The 19,998-nt window shown below is 41.5% G+C and overlaps 1 protein-coding gene across 11 annotated transcripts in view; it reads right to left on the reverse strand.

The window, feature by feature from the left end:
* The window catches only part of PDE4DIP (phosphodiesterase 4D interacting protein), a gene marked incomplete at both ends in the record, with an annotated part of 225,879 nt that overhangs the window by 125,243 nt on the left and 80,638 nt on the right, over nucleotides 1-19,998 (reverse strand). The window contains one exon of one of the 11 annotated variants that reach the window (XM_082833031.1): nucleotides 5,181-5,293. The exons of the other annotated variants lie outside the window; for them this stretch is intronic. Of the gene's footprint in view, nucleotides 1-5,180; nucleotides 5,294-19,998 lie in introns of those variants that run through there. 11 annotated transcript variants of the gene reach the window in all.

Below are 19,998 nucleotides of genomic sequence, written 5' to 3' on the forward strand. Positions count from 1 at the left end.
TTGTTTTGTAGATGAGATTTCTTTTCATTCACCTAGTTTTAAAGCAAAACTAAGACCCTAGAGGGTCTAACTATTGGGCTCTGTCATTAACTGTGTGACCTTAGACTAGTCACTCCCAGAGCTTTATGTTTTTATACAGTCAATTAATTTGAATCAGAGCCTCTCTCTCTTGCCCATAAGAATTATAATACCACCTGCATTGTTCATCTTCTCTGTTGATGTAAGACACCTAGCCAGAAGGTGTTCAAATGCAAATCATAAAAGTCCTCAGACCCTCAGGTCGAGGAAAGACCTTATTCAGAGGTTCGGCCCCTGCCTTTCTACAGATTCCAGGTTCACTGTCATCCACTAGTACAATCAAGCCCCAAATTAGACACATAGGTTGCCCCAACATGTGACCAGAAGAGTTCATTGCCAGGGAAAGGATAGCAGGGCAGTGTCCCCAGCCTCCGTAAGCAGAAGACTACAAGGCCAGGCACTCTCCTGCCAGAGACTGCTTTAGTGTCCAGTTCCCCAAAGAAGTGGAAAAAAACCAAGTGGAAAGTTTCCGTTTATACAATACCAAGTACAAGGATCTACATCCGGATGGCAGAACTCCTCTGTTCAGGCCACTCTTTCAAACCACGTTAGTCCTTAGTAGAGGCCTGAAAACAATACCAATTCCTTCCCAGTGCAGTTTACCTTGATTAGACAAACACAGACACCCACCTCTGAGTAAGCACTGAGGCTGTGGATGAGTTCTAAGGTGGCCAGGTATTTGGACAGACACAGCCAGGGCTCACGTGTGTGTGTGTGTGTGTGTGTGTGTGTGTGAGAGAGAGAGAGAGAGAGACAGACAGACAGACAGACAGACAGAAAGGGTACTCACTGGGCAGAAGACAGGTAGCTAACTTGTGAGATGGCAGCATTTATTTATTCACTTTTTTTAAATCAAATATTTATTGAGCATCTCCTTTGGATATGTAAGGCACTGGAATAAGTATTAAAAAGAGCAAGGCAGACACAATCACAGTCCTTAGGGAATTTACAGCCTATGGGGGCAATTAAACAGATAATTATAGTAGAATGTGATAAACAAAAGAGAATCAAATAGCTGCATGGAAATACACACAGGTGGTAGATATAAATAGTAGCAGATACATAAATCAATGCAAGTCCACCCTACAACTCCTGGCTTTAGCCTCCAAAGAAACATTCCTAGACCCAACTCAACACGTGTTATACCTTGGGTTGCCCTTCCTCTCAGCTCCCTGGTTCTAATCTTTTAAGGGAGGAGGAATATAAATCTGAAACTACAGAGCTGCCAAGGGAAAACAAAGAATCTTGTGCTTAGGGCAGCAATATGGTGAAGAATATAGACTTTAGAACAAAACTGGCCTGGCTTCAAATACTTACTATCACATTCTGTTAGGCTGAATCATATGAAAGAGCAGATATGCAACCATTTTTCACAGTTCCACATAATTCATCCTCTATATTCTAGAAGTAAGTCATTTAACCTAAGTTGTAGTTCCTTCAGGTGCTTATAATCACTACCTTTCAAGGATACTGTGAAAATTAAATGAAAGGATGTAAATGAAAATACCTGACATATAGTAGGCGTTCAATAAACATTAGTTTCCCCAAAGGTAGTAAGATGTATGAATCACAAGCAGAGATCGGTATTTCTGGTCAACCTTGAGTTTAGGAACCCAAGAAAGATAGATTAAAAGGAGGTTAAATGATAAAATGATTAACTAAAAGCTTTGGGTTTTGACGATGTGGGAGGCTGTGATTTGGGACAGGGGAAGGGGACATACGAGAATTTTCTGTACCTTCTGTTCAATTTTGCTGCAAACCTAAAACTGCCCTAAAAAATAAAGTCCATTTAAAAACACAGGGAAAAATATGAGTTGTCTTGGGCATTTTTTATTTACACTCTGAACTCAGAGGTCCCAATATATGCACTGCCTTGGTGTTCACAATGATCAACTTAAACCCTTCTTATTCACTCTGTTAAAATCTTGGTCGAGTCCCAAAAGCCTCTGTTGATCTGGCCCAACTGAGCTGGCAAGTGAGAAAACATCCATATAAATACCAGTGATCTCAGTGATTCTCTCCCTGTCCCCAGCACATTCCTTAGCAGGACGAATCTCTCTCACTTGGCTGGAGCCTCTCTGTTCATAAATAGGACTGGCTGGGCTTAATTTAGAAAAGTGCAGGCCTCTTATGAAAGTCAGGGGTGAGGCTGGAGCCCCTACAATCCCAGGACACCTCGTGTGGAGACAGGAACCCGGCCCCACTGAAGGGGCTATAAAAGGGACGCTCAGAATGATTTATTTTCCTCAGCTATTTAGAAACTGGAGTTCAGGGGAACCATCCTCTGCTTTCCTTAACTTCCCTTTGGGTAGCAGGGATAGAATTGGGAGTTATAAAGTATAAAAATTATATTAATTTTAGGGGTTTCCCTGGTGGCGCAGTGGTTGAGAGTCCACCTGCCGATGCAGGGGATGCAGGTTCGTGTCCCGGTCCGGGAGGATCCCACATGCTGCAGAGCAGCTGGGCCCGTGAGCCATGGCCGCCGAGCCTGCGCGTCTGGAGCCTGTGCTCCGCAACGGGAGAGGCCACAACAGTGAGAGGCCCGTGTACCGCAAAAAAAAAAAAAAAAAAAAAAATTATATTAATTTTTCTACAGATAAATTGGTACATAGGAAACCTGAGGCCACCTAAACATTTTTTTAAAGGATGTTTGCAGATGTAATTATTATTTTATTTATTTACTTTTGCTGTGTTGGGTCTTTGTTTCTGTGCGAGGGCTTTCTCTAGTTGTGGCAAGCGGGGGCCACTCTTCATCGCGGTGCGCGGGCCTCTCACTATCGTGGCCTCTTGTTGCGGAGCACAGGCTTCAGATGCACAGGCTCAGTAGTTGTGGCTCACGGGCCCAGTTGCTCCGCGGCATGTGGGATCCTCCCAGACCAGGGCTCGAACCCGTGTCCCCTGCAGTAGCAGGCAGATTCTCAACCACTGCACCACCAGGGAAGCCCTAAACATTTTTAAATTATCTGTGGCATCTAACATGATCTGACATTTATCCCCAAATTCAGCTCTCCATTCTGGATCGGCACTTGCTTTGATCTACTCTCCAAAAAGAATAAAGTCACTCATTGGTATTCTGCAAAGTCCAGGACAGTTTTTCTTGCATTGAAACTTTCACTACAAAATGGAATCTAAGTTCCAACACCTGGCAGTCACTCCTCCCTTGGAAGCCTATTCGTGACCTGAAGCCAGGTCCTATGATCAGGCAACTCCTCTGAAATAATACCTGTGCTTGAGACCAGGGGCAGCACTTAGACTGTAGACTCTAAGTTGTATCATTCAGGATGGCAGCCACGAGCCACACGAAGCTATTGAACCCTTAAGCTATGACTAATCCAAAATGAGATGTGCTGTAAGGATTTCAAAGACACACTGGATTGAAAAGACTAGCCACAACAAAAGAACATAAAATCCTAATGATTTTTTTAATGCTGATTTCATGTTGAAATATTTTAAATACGTTATTAACATTAATTTACTTTTCTTTTAATGTGGCCACTAGAAAATTTTAAATTACATCTGTGGGGACTTCCCTGGTGGTCCAGCGATTAAGACTCCTTGCTCCAGGGAACCAGACCCCGCATGCCACAGCTAAGATCCCACGTGCCTCAACTAAGACCCGGTGTAGGTAGATAGATAGATAGATTACATCTGTGGCTTACATTAAATTTCTGCTGGACAGTGCTGTTCTACAAAATGTTAGAAAAAAGATGTACTAGTTTTAAGTACACTACATGAAGACATGTCCTGACCTGCATCACAATTAATCCCATGGTCTAAGAGCACCTGTAAGAGTTTTATGGGGTTATGGTATTCATCAACCAACAAAATACAGAAGTGACTCTAGCTAATTATAAGTGAAGCAAAATTATCTAGGGGGTGATAGGCACCACACTGAAGAAGTCAGGTCACAGTACTACTCAAACTATGTTCAGACACTAAACTGCAAGTGTCAGGAGGGCAGGGACCCCCTCTATCTCCTTACCCTTGCATCCCTATTGCTAGCACAGTGCCCATACACAGAAGTACCCACACATGGAAGATGATTATTTATCCAATGAATGGGTGTTGTTAAAAATAAAAACACAGCCCTCTCTTAAACCATTCTCACTGTCAAGAATTTCCTCTTCCTATGCTGTTTCTTTTCTCAAGTTGTTTGCTTCCTACTTCTGCTAACCCTTCTCTTGGAGAGATTTCTTAGTCCAGGAAGAGTTGGAGGTTCACCTGGAGTGCTCCAAAGCCAGCTTGTGGGCTCTCAGGTGGAGGAGACATCAAAGGATGGAAAGGTGGCCTCCTGTTTCACATGTACAGATGAGCCTCACCTGCAACTTCCAGGGTGTTTGCAATCAATCAACACCAACTTTCTGAGTTTCTATTATGGGCTCAACAATGTTGAAGAGAATGTTGAAGGCAATAGAGTAAGTTTGAGATCAATCCAATCCACAAAGTACTTATAATCTAGAAGAAGAAATAAGCAAGGTACACATTGGAAAGATAATTGCCAGCCAGGGATTAAACACGTGCCAAATCATATATCTGAACTATAACTGCTGGAAGAGCCCAGAGAGTAAAAGATGGTTTCAGGGATTGATTATGATGAAAGGCCCACCTGAGCAGGTAGAATCTAAGTTGGACTTTGACACCTAAGTAGGGTTTGGAATAAGCAGAGATAAAGGATACAGGTATTCCAGGCGTGAACAAGGATGTGTCAGCAGGAATTAGCACACATGAGGGAGACTGACTCACTCTAGGAATATATTTGAAAATACATAGTGAGAGAATAAAGCTTGCTTCCTACTTCATGGAGAATACTGAAGTAACTAGAAGAAAACCCCTACAGTCTCCTATCACCATATCTATCCATCATCTACTAGCATCTGTGCTCACAAACTATCTTTCCGTGTGTGACCACAGATAACTACCCATGCTCCCATCTAAAGCCAAACCTTCCACTTAGGCATTAGGTCCCATTCTCTCTACTTCTCAAAAGTAGCAACAAGAAAGTCTCCTTAATCAATATTTCACTTTCTACTGGAAAATTCTACTGGTACACAAGCATACTATTATTCATCTACCTTTTAAAAAATCTTCTATGGACTCCTTACCTTTACCAGTTACTGTTCCATTTCTTTGCTCTCCTTTGCAACAAAACTCAACGTAATCAGTCCAATTCCTCTCCTCCATTTTTTGTTAAACCTACTGCAATCAGACTTTTGCCTCTACCACTACCAAAACTACTCTAATCAAGATCACTAATGACATTCATGTTGTCAAATCCAAAGGTCAATTCTTAGTCATCATATACTTGAGCAATCAGCAGCATTTCAAAAGGTTGATCTCTCTCTTCCATTGTATGTTTTCTTTACTTGGCTTCCAGAATCCAGATTCTCTTGGTTTTCTTCCCACTTCCCTGGTTACATTTTCTCCATCTCCTCTGCTGGTTCTTCCTCCTTTCCCCAAACTATTAATGTTAGAGTGACCCAGGGCTTAGTCTTTGGTCCTTTTATCTTCCACCTTGGTAGGACTAACTCCCTTGGCGATCTGTACAGTCTCATGGCTTTTTTTTGGCTGCATTGGGTCTTCGTTGCTGTGCATGGGCTTTCTCTAGTTGCAGCGAGCAGAGACTACTCTTCATTGTGGTGTGCGGGCTTCTCATTGTGGTGGCTTCTCTTGTAGCAGAGCATGGGCTCTACGTGCCTGGGCTTCAGTAGTTGTGGAGCACGGACTCAGTAGTTGTGGCTTGCAGGCTGTAGAGCGCAGGCTCAGTATTTGTGGTGCATGGGCTTAGTTGCTTCACAGCATGTGGGATCTTCCTAGACCAGGGCTCGAACCCGTGTCCCCTGCATTGGCAGGTGGATTCTTCTTATTTTTGTTGTTTTAATTTACTTTTTGAATTTTATCTATTTTTTTATACAGCAGGTTCTTATTAGTCATCCATTTTATACGTATCAGTGTATACATGTCAATCCCAATCTCCCAATTCATCCCACCACCACCTGCCCCGCCGCTTCCCCCCTTGGTGTCCATACGTTTGTTCTCTGCATCTGTGTCTCTATTTGGCAGGCGGATTCTTAACTACTGCGCCACCAGGGAAGTCCAGTCTCATGACTTTAAATACCATCTATATGCTGATGACTCCCAAATTTATATCTCCAGCCCAACCTTTTCTCCAAAACTTCAGATTTATACACTCAACTACTTACATGATATTGCCACTGGAAATGTCCAACAAATATCTCAAACATAAATGTCCAAAACGGAACTCCTACTCTCTACCCTCAAACCTGCTCTATCTTCCCTATCTCAATTATGGCAACTCCATCCTTCCAGTTGCTTAGGCCAAAACCCCTGATGTCATCATTGATTCCTTTCTTTCTCTCACATTCCATATCCAATCCGTCAGCAATCTTGTTGGTGTTACCTTCACCACTTCTCTCCACATTAACTGCTATTACCTTAGCCTGATCACCATCTCTTATGTGGACAACTACAATGACTTCCTAATAGCCCTTCTGGCTTCTACCCTTGCCTTCCTATGGGCTATTCTCAGTACTGTAACTACAACGATCTTTCAAACGTCAGATAGGACTGTCACTGGCTGAGTGTCATCTTGTCACTCAGAGTAAAAGCTGAAGTCTTTAAAATTATCTACTAGGGCCTATCTGATGTGTACAATCTCCATTACCTCTGGGACCTTATCTCCCAACATCCTCGCCCATTCTTATGCTGTTTCAGCCTCCATGGCTCTCCTGCTCTTTCTCTACCTGCAATGGTCTCCTCCCAGTTATCTGTTTGGCTAACTTCTTCATCTCCTTTAGATCGTTGCTTAAAAACTATTTTCTATTGCATAGCCACTCTGGAAAACAGTTTGGTAGTATCTTATAAATTGAAATACATGATTATTATATGATCTAACAATTCTACTACTGGGTATTTATCCAAGAGAAATACAACAAAGACTTGTACATGGATATGCACAGCACCTTTAGTCATAATAGCCAATCACAGGACACAATCCATATGTTCATCAACAGGTGAATGGATAAACAAATTGCATTATATTCATACAATGGAATACTACTCAGCAATAAAAAAAGAGTAAACTACTGATACAAACAACATAGATGACCTCAAAATCATTGTGCTAAGTGAAAGAAGCCTAACACCAGAATCTATACTCCCTGATTCCATTTATAAGAAATTCTAGAATAGACAGAACTAAACTATAGACTGAAAGCAGATCAAGGGTTTCCAGCAGTCAGAGATGTAAAAGGACTGGCACCAGTGGGACACACAGCAATTTTGGGGGGCGATGGAAGTGTTTTATATCTCAGTTGTGGGGTGGCTATTTCATAGGTAGATATATGTATATTTGTTAAAATTCATCAAACTGTACACTTAATACAGTTAATTTAAACAAAAAAAAAAAAGAGAGAGAGAGGAAAACAGAAATGGCAACCCAAACAGCCAAGTACAAAGGGTGAGTAAGGAGCTCAGCATAGAGACCACCAATCTGGGCTGGCTTCATTGCCTCAGGTCAGCCTTATGGGGGCTATAAATGCTGTGACGGTAAACCCATGAATAAATCTTCCTCCATCCACTGGTCATTCTCATGTTTATTGACTTCCCTTCCCATCTCATATCCGTATAATAAAGTTACAAAAAGCTACAGGAAAATCATGTGGTGGACAGTCTCTAACAGGGCTCCCCATGATCCCTGCCTTCCAGTGTTCATGTCTTTGTGTAATCCCCACCTTGAGTAGAGCAGGATGTGTAACTTGCTTCCAACCAATAGTCTATGGCAAAGGCGACGTACTGTCACTCCTGTGACTACGTTAAGTATTAAGAATATCTTACTAGCTGACTTGCTCTAGAGCTTCTCCTTGCTGCCTTGATGATGTGAATGTGTGGGGAAAGTCCACATGGCAAGGAACAGTAGGTGGCTTCAAAGAACTATGGGCAGTCTCTAGCCAACATTCAGCAAGAAGTCTGGGCCCTGGGTCCTACAAGGAAATAAATTCTGCCAACAACTCAAGTGAGCTCAGAAGCAGATTCATCCCCAGTCAAGCCTCCAGATAAGAATTCAGCCTGGCCATTACTTTGGTTGTAGCCTAGTAAAACCCTAAGCAGAGAACTCAGCTAAGCTGTGCCTGGACTGCTGACTCATGTAAACTGTGAGATAATGTGTTTTAAAAACCACTTTCTAAATGTAGCCTCTCCTGACCACTCTTGAATGCTGCAAACTGCCCTCCATTCTTATACTTTTTGACCCCCTTACCCTACTCTACTATTTTTTCCCCCATTAGGACTTACCACTTGCCAACATTCTAAATATGTTATTTAATATTTATTTATTGTCTGCCCCCTCATAATAGAATATAAATTTCATGAGGGTAGGAATGCTCATCTGTTTTGCTCATTTATATTATTATTATAACCACCTCCAATATCACCTGGAACATAGTAGGTACTATCAATATAGGTGAATGAATATAGTAGGTGCTACGAATATAACATAGTAGGTGTTATTGAATATTCAATAAATATTTTTAAATGAACGAGGTCTAATGCTTAGATTTCAACTAGGATCAACCTAATTTTATTCTTGCAGGGACAGAGCATAGCTAATCACTGTCTGTCACATACTGAGACTTCTAAAATTTTCTATTAGGTCACCTCTGAGTTTGTTCTTCCCCAAATTAAAAATCCCAATTCCATTGCCCTTTTCTCATTTGCCTCATTTTCTAATTTTTAAGTTCTAATTTTTGAGTCTGAATATTTCTCAATTTCCTCTGAATTTCTGGAGTTCTACACAAGACAGCACTAGTCTGACAGGGCAATGTACGGGGATAAGGACAGCCTGGTTTCTATTACATTCCACATGGCAATTGCACCTGTTTCACAAGTAAAAATAAGGTCAATGCCACCTTTTAGGGCAGATACATCAATGAGACAATGCCACCTCTTCCTGCCACAATCTTGGTCAAAACCACCATGAAAATGGATATCATTTTACTAGAGCTCCTTCTTTTCTTTTTAGTCTGACCTTAATGCAATGTAGAGTTATTCACTAAAAAACATCATTTGCATTTGAACAGTGACTAACTTTAGTTTCTAAAGAATGTGCCAAGACCTTGCTTATTAACTGAAGAATTAGGCCATGTAGCTGCTAGGATACCAGGTATACACCCTGAGGCTATTAATGGCAAATCTGGTCCTGTGAAAAATGGGGACAACCAACTTCATAGGGTTATTATGTGGTTGGGATTAAATATATGTAAACTGCATAGCATAGTGCCTGGCACGTAGTAAACACTAAATGGATCCCCTCCTCCATAGGGTCTAAATGTGAAGCATTTAGCATATCTTTTCCATGTGTATGCACAGATTTGGGAATAGAGGAGAGAGAATACGAGACAAAGAAGGACAGAATACTGATACCAAAAGGTGGGACAAGACCTGGGCCTAGAAACCTCTCCTGGAGATAAGTAGCCTGCCTAGAAATAGATAGAGAAGGAGTCCTCAGGCTATTTTCCTCATGACCATTAATTGCCCTCCATCTTATATCAAGACCCTTAGGCACTGGTGACATATTTTGACACCTCGAAGAAGTAGGGAGAACAGGAGAGGAAAGAGGGGAGAGAGAAATTAGGAAGTTAGCATTGAGGGCCAAAGGAGGGTAGAGAAAGCCTGAGGCAGAGTTCTGGTTCTAACTGACATCACCACCCTCCACCTGCAGCAATTCAGGCAAGCCCCCTGATGTGGCCCGACACAACGAAGCTTTCCACAGCTGAAGGGACCTCTCTGCTCTCACCCCCAGCTTTGTAGAGACTGGCAGGGACCAGTTACGACCATCCTGACTGAGTTCTCTGAGGCTTCAAATGGTTTGGCAGCAACCTGGGCTTCTCCATAATCCCACAAACCTGGAAGGGATCGGAGAGAAAAAAAAAGACTTCAAGTGGAGACTGCTCCCCACCTCTAAAGGACCTTCTCCTCTGAGACCCAGAGGTCCACTACCTTCATCTGATTTCTGTGCCAGGAAGACCCTAGGATCCAGCTCTAGACTCAGGAGCTCCTGACTTTGCAGCAGAGTGATGACAACACACCATGTCATCAACTGAGTTGTGTTAGGTGGGCAGGACAAGGTTTATGTTTGTACTGAGCATACACTCCGCTTGACTAGAGAGAATCTGGATGGTGGGGGGGGGGGTCTGATGGAGTATTTCTAGGAGGGGCAGCCACCTCTGTGGCCTCAGAAAGAAACTCTGAAACCTACCAAGGAAAAGTGACCTGGAAGGACTTGCTTACTTCTGGCCCTCAGCCAGGGCCCAGACTCTCCTTTTGCAGCTCTAGGTCATGGCCTTCATGCTGGCAGCCTCTGTCCACCCAGGGGCCTCAGAGGAGGGCTTCCTCCTCAAGCCTCCATGTGGGCTAAGGCTCTGTGTGTATAAAGAGGTGGCTTCCTGCCCGACACGCCAGTGGGGCCGTATGTGAGGTTGGGAGGTAAAAAGCTGGCATGACAAGGCAGTCGGTGCCTTTCATTCACTCCCAACCTCTTTGAGCCAAGTTTCCAAATAACAGGGATGATAACTGCCCAGTGCGGCCCAAAGTCTGTTCTAAAGTTGCTTGGCAAAAAGCCACCTGACTATTACTCAGCTCTCTACAGAATGGCATGTACCAAGTCAGATCACTGTCTTTTGGTGTGTGGGTGGATTAGCTGCTACTTAACATGATAGGGTGGGCCCCTTTCCAGTTTGCACCAGCCCCCTGCTCTGTACCTTCTCCATGTATAACACAGCCTCATTTCTCTGGGAAGTGGAACTTGCTTAGATGAGATGGCAAAGGCCAGAGGAGCCTCCCCCCAGCCTCCCCCCCCCAAAAAAAAATATCCCCATGGCTTTTGGAAACATATAATGATGAAACTCCTATGGAAGGGGTACGTAGGCTGAGGAACTAAATATTTGACAGCAGGCACAGGGTACAGAATCATTTATCTGTGAAGTACTCTAGCTTCTGCTGTGTATACTCTATTTTAGCCCAGGATTATCAATACAAAGAAGAAAGTCTAAACTTCTGACAAGCATATAAATTCCTTGAACTTTTTTTGAAGACCCAGGAAGTCACTGCAAGTGCCTGGACAGGAAGCAAGGCCTCCTGGATTCTAGTTTCAACATGACCATTAATTTGCAATGTGACCTTAGGCGAGTTACTTCACCACTCTGGGTCTCTGTCTCTCTGTCTTTAAAATAAATGTTTTACTCATTAGGGAAAGCTGAGTGAATGGTATATAGGAACTCTCTATTTTTGCAACTATTCTGTATATCTAAAGTTCCTTTAAAATAAAAAGCTTTCTTAAGAAGTGAAGTGAGGGGAACTTCTCTGGTGGCAGTGGTTAAGAATCTGCCTGCCAATTCAGGGGACACGGGTTCAAGCCCTGGTCTGGGAAGATCCCACATGCCCCGGAGCAACTAATCCCGTGTGCTGCAACTACTGAGCCCGCGAGCCACAACTACTGAGCCCGCATGCCACAACTACTGAAGCCCATGCGCCTAGAGCCCGTGCTCCGCAACAAGAGAAGCCACCGCAATGAGAAGCCCATGCACTACAACAAAGAGTAGCCCCTGCTCACTGCAACTAGAGAAAGCCTGCGCGCAGCAATAAAGACCCAACACAGACAAAAATAAAATAAATAAATTTATTTATTTTTTTAAAAAGTGAAGGGGGCATACAGACTATCTCCAGGATCTTTTGTAACTCTAAACTGATTCTGTGTTCTTATTTATCTCCTTTCAAGTGAAAGTAAGTCATTTTCCAGCTATCCAAATATATATCAAAGCAGAATTTTCAGATCCACTCCTCCTACCGCAGACGAGATGTTGAGTAGCCCAAGCAACAAACCTATTTTTTGCTTTTAACATACCCTATACCCTGGGCAAAAGCTGCATTCTCCAAAAACACATTAAAAACATTCCCTCCATATCCTCTTTGTTCTCGTAAACAAATAAATTCATCCATTTGGGAAAAGCTGTTTCTGGCAGCCCATGCTCACAGAATCTCAGTTTTTCCCTAGCAACTGGGCTAATTATAACTCCAGCTACCTGGTAACAGCACTAGAGTTTCCTAACATTGACTGGCAGTTTTAAAGCCATCTCAGCTCTGCTGGCACGTGCCTTCCTGAGAAGGCATCAGAGGAGCTGTGAGACTGGGAGAAGGGAAGCGACTACCTTAGTTAAGGTGAGGGTATGCAAAGAGGCTGCTCAGAATCACGGAACTTCAGAGCTGGGAGAGATGTTAGTGTCAATCCCAGTTCAGCCCACACGTTTTATACCTAAAGAACCAGAGACCCAGAAGAAGCGACTTGTCTTAGCCAGGATCCTGGCAGTCTTCTTGATTCCCTTCCGTCAACCCTCCCATCCCATCAACCACCAAGTCCTACAGATAGTTGACCTCCCAAATATTTCGCAAGTCAGCTCCCTCTCCTCCACTCCTATTGCCATGGGCCTCATTTAGGCCCTCATCATCTCTTGGTTGGCCTATCTGTTCTCCTGACTTCCTGTCTTATCTTCCTTGAATCCATCTTTCCCACCCATCAGAAGGATCTGTCATGTTCCCTGCTGCTTAAAGCCCACCAGTGGCTTCCTATCCTCCTTAGGATAAAGTCTACACTCTTTAAAATGGCACAAAGGATTACGCCCTGCAGACCCTTCAGCCTCATTCTATGCCTAGAACTTAAATTTAGCAACACAAAACCACTTACAATTCTCCACACATACAATGTGGTTTCTTGTCTCTTAGCTTTTGCTTCTTTCTTTTAACCCTCCCCCCCCCCCCGCCCCCGCACCATTGACTAACCAATGCTTACTCTCCTTTGAAGACAAAGCTCAGGGGTCATCTCTTCAAAGACTCTTTAGTAGATTTTCCTTCCATCTCCTCTATTCAGTTGGGTTAGAGATGCCTCATTTGAGTTCCCTTATACTTCATACGATCTCTGTTACTGACTCCTACCATACTCTATATCACTTGTGTCTCATGCATCTGTGAAGCCTCAACTTCCCAGCATAGTACTTGGAATATAGTAGGCGCCCAATTAATGTTTATTAATGCACGAATGGCGAAATCCAAAGTTCTCCATGATTTGTCCCCTGCTTACCTTTCCAACCACCACCACAAGTCCTCAATATCATGTGTTCCAGTCATACTGAAAGATTTAAGTGTGTCAAGCACTCAATGCTTTTTCCTGTTTCTATGTCCTTGTAAATACTATTCCTTCTGCCTGAAATGCTTTACCCCGATCCTTGTTCTATTATTATTTTTTAAGATTCAATTCAAACTTCATATGCTTGACAAGGCCTTTTCTGGTGCATTTTACTGTTCTCCTTAGTACTATAGAGCAATCTGTACATACCTCTATAGTAGCCCTTATTATACCATTTTTATTTATTTGTTGATAACTTTCTCCACCAGCATCTAGCACAGCAGCTGGCATACAGCAGTCAATAGATGCTTGAATTAACGAATGCATGTGTAGAGACATGAGTAAATGAATGGCCAAGGTGATAATGTAAATAAGGTAAACACTTGAGACAGGGACTTACGATGCCTAGTCTTTCAACTATATTACGCTCCTTTTATCAGTGTGTAAACCTGGATGTACATAATAGGAAGAAGTGGCTTTCTGATAAGTCCATGCAGAAGTACAAATTATGTAGACATAGTTAAGGAGATAGTTGAAAGTGGTTTAAAATTAAATCAGGCTCCAGGATTTAGTTTTAGATTTGTTTCCTAGTGATTAAAAGAAAAGGTCTTAAGTATTCAAAGGAAAAAAATGTCCTCTTCCAAACAGGTAAGTATTATGACATCTAATTAAGAGCTCTTAAAAATGAGAAGAGTTGTGTTAGGTAAAAACAAAACAAAGCCAAAAGTTGTATTTGTTAAGGATTTCACAAAATTTTAAAGTAACTATGACAGTTATGGGAAAGTTGCTTTAAAAAATTTTAGTGGTAAAATATACATAATATAAAGTTTACCATTTTAACCATTTTTAAGTATACAGGTCAGTGGCATTAAGTACATTAACATTGTGTAACCATCCACCTGCAGAACTTTTTCCCCAATTGAGTCTACATCCATTAAACAATAACTCCTCATTCCCTACCTCCCCACAGCCCCTGGCAACCACCATTCTACTCTCTGTCTTTATGAATTTGATTGCTCTAGGTACTTCCTGTAAGTGGAATCATATAATATTTGTCCTTTTGTGACTGGTTTATTTCACTTAGTATAACATCCTTAAAGTTTATCCATGCTGTAACATGTGTCAGAATTTCCTTCCTTTTTAAGGCTTAATAATATTCCATTGTATGTATATACCACATTTTGTTTATCCATTTATCTGTCAGTGGACACTTAGTTTGCTTCTACCTTTTGGCTAAGTGAATAATGCTGCTACGAATGTGGGTGTACAAATATCTGTTCGAGTTCCTGCTTTCACTTATTTTGGGTATATACCTAGAATTTGAATTGCTGGATCATATAATAATTCTATGTTCAATTTTTTGAAGAATTGTCATACTGTTTTCCACAGTGGCAACACCATTTTACATTCTCAACCAGCTATACACAAGGTTCCCACTTTCTCCACATCCTGGCCAATGTACGTTATTTTCTGTTTTTGTTTTGTTTTTATCATAGCCATCCAAATGGGTGTGAAGTTTAAAAAAAATTTTTTAACCAAAAACACAACTATTGGTTACAACTATTTAATGAATGAAGTCTCCCTACTTTCCTCCTACTTCTACTCCCCCAAAGAAGAGGAAATGCACAAGCAAGCCTTCAAGAACCTCAGAAAGCAGAGAATGAGGTGTCAGCACACATACTATGTACAGACATGGACACAAGAGACTGTGAGTTCCACAGAAATGTTTAAAAATAGTTTGGCCAAATTCACCCTTATTTCTTTCTCTTTATTTACATTTCCCCCTTCCTTACTGTACACATTTCTTAAAGTTCACATAAGTAAAACATAGGGGAAAAAAACTTAGCAGCTGACTAAACAAGGTATCCAACTATAAAAAGAAAACAGTCAACTCTGTTAAATATAAGAAAACCACTTATTCTGCAACAGCAGCTGCAAGTTACTTTAGACAGTAATCTGAGAAGGTGCACACTCTCTAGTATGTGTCTCCAGGTATGCAGGATGGTCATAATCCTTTACATTTATTTAACATCTAACACATTAAACATGTTTACATATAGGGAGGAGGGCAGGGCGGGAATTCATGCCTCCATTTCCGGAAACTAAGGTTCAAAGAAGTTAAGGACCAGGCCAAGTGTATATAGTAGGAAAAGGTAAATTCAGAATTCAAGTTTTCTGGGAATTCCCTGGCAGTCCAGTGGTTAAGACTTGACGCTTTCACCGTGGTGGCCCAGGATCAATCCCTGGTCGGAGAACTAAGATCCGGCAAGCCATGTGGCGCAGGCAAAAAAAAAAATAAAAAGGAACACAGAATTCAAGTTTTCTGACTGAGTTCAAAACTTGTGTCCCTACATTTTGATATCCCTCAAAGATACTTGTTTTTCTGTAATTGCCTCCATTGGTTCAAGTCAAGGTTCCTAAATTATATGGCCTGATGGAGTTCCTTGGGGAGTCACTGAACTTTTGGGTACTTAGCACTGTAAGTCTGCACGTATACTCTTACTCATCGTATTTCCCAAAGCCTAAAGAAATCAGGTTAGGACTAAAGAAAATCAGTCATTGAGCCAAAAAGAAATTCAATGAAGAGAGCAGATCTTGAAAGTTCTCATACAAGGAAAAAAAATTGTAACCATGTGTGGTGATGGATGTGAACTAGACTTAACTGGGGTGATCATCTCATGACATATACATATAGAGTCATTATGTTGTACACTTGAAATTAACATAATACGTTAATTATATCTCCATTAAAAAGAAAGCTAGGTCTTAAAAATTAAATAATATAGAACCAGGCCAAGCTACAAAGTATTAAACCAAGATGATAAAAAAATTTTGAATCATAACCAAGCATAGTCATAATAATTTTTGTGAAAGCAAAGGACTTTGTATTATTACTAAATAAAATATTTTATTAAAAAATGTAACAAATCTAGCCTTTCTTGTTTATTTTCTTTTGAAGAAACATTTGTATGTGAGGGTGATAGTAACTGTGCTGTAATAGGGACACTTCGATTCTATTATGTTATTTATACATGGGCAAACTAAAATGGAGAATTGAGACAAATAGGACAAATTGTCCCAAATCCACTACTGAAGAAGAAGAAACTGATTTGGTATTCAAAAGTGGCCCAAATTGGATGTGTCCAGTAACTGGACTTATCTGGATAATTCTGCCATCTCCCAGTTTGTCACAACAGGGGCAAATATTGTTTGAGGGCTTACTACCATGTGAGAGGCATTGTGCTGGTTTCAATGGATTGGCTCACTTGATCTTGCTCCAGACCCTGTAAGATAGAAATTATTACAAGACCTACTTCAGCTCAGGGAAATTATAGTATTTGCCCAAGTTAACCCAGGTAGCATGTAGTAGAACCAAGATTCCATCTCAAGCCTGTCTTATTCCTAACTCTTAACTACTATGCCCAGTGATAGCAGAACAGTAGAAATGACAAAAATTTGGTAGGCAAGTAAAGTCAGTGGGCTGTTTATCATGATTTTAAAAACCTAGCTGTGAAAAAACCCAAAAACCAAAAACCAAACAAACCTAGCTGCAGAAATAAGCTACGTATAAACTTCAAAGTTTGCTCAGGAAAAATATCTAGACTCAAAGATGAGAAACCACAGCTCAGAGAAGTCAGGCAGTTTAAAGACCACAAAACAATGGAACACAACTCTTTCAACTCCTGTCTAAAGGCCAAATCGACTTTAACCGTCCAACACCAATTGTGTCATACTTAAACATTGACTCTATCTGGTCCAGGAGGACAACATTCAGTTTCTCCTGTCGCTTTTGTTATTGGATCTGACCCTGTCAGATTTTAAATTCCATTCTTAGAATGGAACCTTAAATCTTTTTCAAAGCAACCTTATATAATAATAAATTCACACAAGCTTAGCAAGTAAGTACTCATCGTGTGGCAAAACACAGTGGATGGTGGTTTTGTATGCTGTTTGGGGATTGGGTGTTTATCACACAGCAGTGGATTTCACAAATTCCAGGGTTGGGTATATTTCTAGTGGGGGCACGCTCAGCTATCATGAGAAGATGCAGGATTAGATAATCAACAACAACGAGGAAGTCAGCCAAGTTGCCGCCCAGAAATTATTTACCAGAGCAGCTGCTGTTCAGAAATGCTAACAAGCCAGTCTTCCTGGGAGTGGGCCATGCTCAGCTGTAAACCACTCACAGTGTTTTCTCACTTTACTTTGCTCCAGAATCAGGAGCTCTGTGTACTGCAACGGTTTCTCCCTTCCTTGCTTTATATATTGTCTTCCCCCAAAACTGAACCTACAATTAATATTTGCTATCAAGAGGGGGCAGTGGTACCTAATCATGTAGGTATATACCCTAGTTGTTCTGTGCTGAGGGTAAGCAGCCTCCTCCTGTGTGTTTAAATATTTACAGAAGCTGAAGCTTAAAGGGTAGTTTAACTTAAACATTCAACCAAAAATAGCCAGTCTCGCAGAACCAACTCTTATGTATAATTTAATATTATTTTATTTCTGAATTCTCTGAGTATCTTGAAAGAGAGAAACCCTTAACTCCTTTTTTATTTACTTGCTCTGAAGTCGATACTTTTAGGTTTTTATGTAACTCTCTAACTCTTACAACTTCTCTTACAATTAAACAGCCTTGTAGCTTCCTTTACAATGAAGAATTATGTATATCTACTTTAGTCTCTCCCTCAATCAGCTACATAAAGGAGGACTTGCCGCTTGGAAAGAAGAAGACAGAACCCACTCTCCAGTCCTTTTCTCCCGCAGTTTCTCATATTTCCCTTCCCTGTAGTCATTATGGTGAAATGCTTGATTGCCTCTCACTAAGACAGTAACTTTTTACTCTTCAGTACAAATATCTCAACAAAAGTCTGCAGTAGTAAAAATATGTGAAATGATAAAATAGTTACTATTCATAATAGAATTTTATTACATATGTTTCACAAATACTGGTTTTCTTTAAGAGAATCCATGCATACAGCACCCAAATTATTGCAGATTCTCACTTAGTTGGGCATGATTTAATGCTTTTACTATATTTAAAGAGTCCTTCCAACACTAAAAAAAAATCAAGCTAAGTTTAGTCACAGAACAGGGCTCTAAATTCTTATCTGAACTACCTGGCTTACCATGTGATGCACTGCACATCACTCTCCCTGTCTCTGCCAACATGGCTGCTAATTAATTGTCCTAACCTTGTGGAGTCAAAAAGGGACTAACATGGATGAACGTAAAACACGTTCATGGGAACGTCTGAGGGTGAGATTAAAGGAACCAAATTGCTTTACCATTTTTAAATATCATAATAACTATTACTACTAGTAGGCATACAACTACTACCCTCTCATACCTGTAGGATGCTATGAAGTTTACAAAGTGCTTTGATTATGTCTTCTTATTTAATCTTTATGGCTGCTATTTATTCATACTCTCAACAAATAATTTTCAGGGCCTATGGTGCTGTGCATAATTCTTTTTTTTTTTTTTTTTTTTTTTGTGGTACGCGGGCCTCTCACTTTTGTGGCCTCTCCCGTTGCGGAGCACAGGCTCCGGACGCGCAGGCTCAGCGGCCATGACTCACGGGCCTAGCCGCTCCGCGGCATGTGGGATCTTCCCGGACCGGGGCACGAACCCATGCCCCTGCATCGGCAGGAGGACGCTCAACTACTGTGCCACCAGGAAAGCCCCTGTGCGTTATTCTTAATGCCAGTTCTACAGGGACTGGAACAGGCTCAGAGATGCTAAGTAACTCGCCCAGGTCTCTGATTGTCCAAGGCTCCTGATCTGTGGTTTTCTAATCCCTTGTCCTTCCATCAAAATGCAACTGCCCTGATTTCTATCAATTCCTCATCACTACATAGTGTGATAAACTAACTTCAACTACGATGTTCATGACTGATAACGGCTTTATGTATTCTGCTTCCCAAATAAGGGCATTTTAACCTAGGCTGTTGGTGCTTCCCAAATAATCACAGCCAAACAGGATGAATAATGTGACAGGCGGAACAAAGGTATGGTGAGAAGGGAAAGGAGGGGACACAATAGTTTGAGATTCCCCATATTATAGGATGCCTGTAGCTGCCTGACTACTCTGCTCTTAGACCAGGAAGAGACAGGGCCATTTCTACTTCCTGAGTGGGACTAGTGGCAATACAGGAGTCTAACAAAGGGTTGTCACCTCTGCATGTGACAATGTCCTGTGGCCCACTTACCCCCACCATACCTCGGTGCAGCTCCTATAATCCTCTCAGTCACACTTCTCCAGGATAGCGACGGTGCCCTCTCACACCCACCCAGAGTGTCCCCTTAGCCAGTGCAGAGCAGAGGGTGAGACCAACTGACTCAAGCGGTCATTTGATTCAAGCTAAAAAAATCCTTTCCCTCAAATTATCTACGAAATTGCCCCTTTCTTCTATCTTGCTTTGGAGACAGTTAATGGGAAAATGTCCCTCCCTCTGCACAGTGAACAAATTCATTCACTATTCCTACTCCGAGGCAAATACTGCACTCACGCTCCCCTTCTCCCTCTCTCTGAGTTACCAACCCTCACTTGGCAATATCCCTCTCGACCCCTGGCAGCTCCATTGAAGCACATTCACTATATAGTCACATAAAAGACAAAAGATGAGTCTGGATCAATTTCAGGAAAATTCAGATTAAAACATGGAAATCCAGAAAAGTCAGAAAATAGGGCTAAATCCCTCAGATTTAGCTGTTCATCTTAGTTGAAT

Source organism: Leucopleurus acutus, assembly GCF_964270905.1.
Source record: "Leucopleurus acutus genome assembly, chromosome: 2".
Lineage (NCBI taxonomy): Eukaryota > Metazoa > Chordata > Mammalia > Artiodactyla > Delphinidae > Leucopleurus > Leucopleurus acutus.